The following is a 3,947-nucleotide window of genomic DNA, read 5'->3' as shown; positions in this document are numbered from 1 at the left end:
AAAAAAAAAAAAAAAAAAGGAAAAAAAGAATTTTGATGATTAGTCACCCAATAAATGTTCTGGTTGGCCGGGCATGGTGGCTCATGCCTGTAATCCTAGCACTTTGGGAGGCTGAGGCAGGTGGATCACTTGAGGTCAGGAGTTCAAGACCAGCCTGGCCAACATGGTGAAACCCCATCTCTACTAAAAATACAAAAATTAGCTGGGCATGGTGGTTGGCACCTGTAATCCCAGTTACTCGGGAGGCTAAGGCAGCAGAATCACTTGAATACGGGAGGCAGAGGTTGCAGTGAGCCAAGATTGCGCCACTGCACTTCAGCCTGGGTGACAGAGTGAGACTCTGTCTCAAAAAAAAAAAAAAGTTCTGGTTTTTAAAAATTAAAAAAAAAAATGATACAAGACATGAAGAACAATACCAGTTAGTATTAGAAAAACTCAGAAATTATGTGATAGAACTCAGGGAAGAAATCAAAATTTAAACAATTATAAAATGGAAGTTGAATTAGAAGAGCAAAGAAACACAACAGTGATGTCATAACAAAAGACAAACATTTTTTAATCAAAAAAGGAACAAAGAAACAAAAACAATTTTAAGTGACAAATAGAGAAAATAGGCAAAGAAGATCTAACATATGAATAACGGGAGTCCCTGAAGACTCTGGAATCTCATTTTAAACCATCACTGTCTCGCCCAACAACACACAGGGATGTGGGAATTCCTTTTTTTAAAAAATTACTCTAATATTTTAAATGAGTTGACATTTTCCTGAAGTTTTACTTCAAAATCTTCACTTGTTGCATAGCCTTTAATATTTTATAGCCTAAAAAATATAAAGAGTGGTGGTGGCAGATAGCCCTTCTTTCTCCCAATCTGTAACCTGTTTCAAATTCAGTCCTTCCAACAGAAAGGCTGCTAACTTGTGATAAAATGTGATTAGCTGGCAGGGCACAGTGGCTCACACCTGTAATCCCAGCACTTTGGGAGGTTGAAGTGGGCGGATCACCTGAGGTCGGGAGTTCAAGACCATCCTGACCAACATGGAGAAACCCCATCTCTACTAAAAATACAAAATTAGCCAGGCATGGTAGCGCATGCCTGTAATCCCAGCTACTTGGAAGGCTGAAGCAGGAGAATTGCTTGAACCTGGGAGGCAGAGGTTTCAGTGAGCCAAGATTGCACTCCAGCCTAGGCAACAAGAGTGAAACTTTATCTCAAAAAAAAAAAAACAAAATGTGATTAGCCATTTGCAAAGACAAAATAAAAGACATTCACTTTGAAAGACAGCTCCTTGGACACACAAAGTCTCTTGTACAACAGTATTTTTGTGGTGAGTCAAACAAAAAATAAATTTAAAACATATAGATGATATTTGCCTGTGAGGTATGGAGAACACATATCCCAGAATAACTCTGAACTATCTATTATTATTATTATTTTATTGCCAAACTCCAAGACTCCAGGAACAATTCAAAAGGCATAGCAACATGGAAAGTCAGGCTCCTCCTTCTTCCTTTGATACCCCCTCTCTGGAGCCAGGCTGCACTCCTGGTTGGCAGTTTGGTGGGCTATCCTCTGCTGCCTGCTTCTTTGGGGTGAAATCTCAAAGTAAAGACTGATGAAGAGAGAAGGAGATCCAGGAGGGGAAACTCATATCATATTGCAAAGTGTGTAATCTAGGCTTTTTAACATTTTCTCTCCTAGATTTTTAAAAGGTTTTTTAAAAGGTTTTTTCTGCCTGTTTATTAAAAAGACTGACTTACCTCTCTGCCTGTGACACAGAGACAGTAAAATAAAATCTGTGGTTGAAGGCTCCATAGTGTTTCATTTCCAAGGATATGAGGAAGAGGCAGGATCAAAGGCTTTTCACATAAATACATACAAGGCAATAGGTAAAGGCTTTAGAGTCAAATGGGGATGTGAGTCCTGGCTCCGTGCTTCATGGCAGGGTGGTTAGCTTGAGCAAGTAACTCAACCTCTTAGTACATCAGTTTTCTCAACTGTGAAAAGGGGGATAATAGTGTGCACTGTTCTGCACTGTTTTTGTGTTTTGTTTTGTTTTTGAGATGGAGTCTCACTCTGTCACCCAGGCTGGAGGGCAATAATGGCATGCGATCTTGGTTCACTGCAACCTCCGCCTCCTGGGTTCAAGCAATTCTCCTGCTTCAGCCTCCCGAGTAGCTAGGATTACAGGTGCGGTGTGCACTGTTCCTTATTTCTATGGATCTTTATTTCTATGGACCTATCTAAATTGAGCCCCCACCCTTCAAATAATGTGACAGTCATTAATACTCCAGGCACATGATAGGATTGCACTTCGTGGCCCCCTTTGAAGTTAGGTATGGCCACGTAACAGTTCTAGCCACTAAATTGTGAGAAATAACATGTATCATTTACTGGTGGAATTTAATTGCCATTATGAGACTCTCCAGAGCTCTCTTTCCTCTGGCACACTGATCAACAATATTTCAGATGTTTTTTACTCCATCACCCCCAGATGCCTGAGTGACCACAGTGAAGAGTCTCCTGCCAGCCTGTGATTAACTTACAACATGAGCAGGAAATAAAACTTTGATTTAAGCTGCTTTAAACTATCATTACAGTTCTTGATTATTTTATTTCATTTTATTTATTTATTTATTTATTTATTTATTTACTTACTTACTTACTTATTTTTGAGAAGGAGTCTGGCTCAGTTGCCCAGGCTGGAGTGCACTGACGCAATCTCGGCTCACTGCAAGCTCTGCCTCCCAGGTTCACGCCATTCTCCTGCCTCAGCCTCCCGAGTAGCTGGGATTACAGGCACTCACCACCATGCCCAGCTAATTTTTTAATATTTTTAGTAGAGACAGGGTTTCACCATGTTAGCCAGGATGGTCTTGATCTCCTGACCTTGTGATCTGCCCACCTCAGCCCCTCAAAGTGCTGGGATTACAGGCGTGAGCCACCATGCCCAGCCAGTTCTTGATTATTTTAGAAGAGGCTAACCTATCCCCAAAGATGCCAGTAGTAAATCAATAAATGCAGTTACCTGAAGAGGACTTTAAAAGTCCTTGAAAAACTTTGTTTTATGCATCACCTTATTAATTCACCCCACCAGCATTTACCAAGCAATAAGTATCGGCCAGGCACTTTGCTAGACTCTGTGGAGGCAGACACAGGCGTGCAGTCCCTGCTGTCAGGACCCTTCTGTCAAGTACACAAGGCCTCATCCTTAGACACTCTCTTCAACCATACTCCCAACCAGTGCATGCATCTGGTAGAAATGGCTTTATCCGTTTTTAGCTTACAGGCTGTCCTTGGAAAATGGAAGAAGGCTCGAAGTACAGGTTTAAGATACTAAAGCCAATCTGACAGACCCTTCATCCCCTCACCAACACACCATGACATCATGTTTATTTTTTTCTGCCTTCATACCTCTGCTTCATCTGGACTCTCTGCATCTTCAAATTCCAGGTCTTCCATGAAGTATTTCCTGTTGAATTCCTCCTCCTCTAAAAACCCTAGAATTTTACCCCTTATTGAATACATCCTGCCATCAGTAGCATCATAGAGAAAGAGCAAACTCTGGAGCCAGACAGTCCTAGGCTTAAGTCCTAGCTTTGCCCCTTCCTAAATGAGAAGGCTGGAGACCATGCTTTGGTTGAATGCTTATTATATACTGGACACTCTTAAGCCACATCATATAAATTTAATTATCACACTTGCCCTTCAAGAAGATTTCATTTATATATATCTAGATATATATCTAGATATCTAGATATATATAAAATATTTTGGAGAGTAAGCCAAGCTGAGAGAGGTAAAATGAAACATGGACTCACACTCATATCTATTTTAACATTTCAGCTCTTTTATATAAATAATTTTTCAGTTTGTTATACCTTATTTGCTTGCTTGCTTTTAAAAAAAAATTTATGAAGGTTTGTATTTTTGTTCTAATCATTTC

Source organism: Rhinopithecus bieti, unplaced genomic scaffold, assembly GCF_001698545.2.
Source record: "Rhinopithecus bieti isolate Rb0 unplaced genomic scaffold, ASM169854v2 scaffold_7684, whole genome shotgun sequence".
Taxonomy (NCBI): Eukaryota; Metazoa; Chordata; class Mammalia; order Primates; family Cercopithecidae; genus Rhinopithecus; species Rhinopithecus bieti.
The sequence above is the reverse complement of the archived record's forward strand: the minus strand, read 5'-3'. Positions refer to the sequence as shown.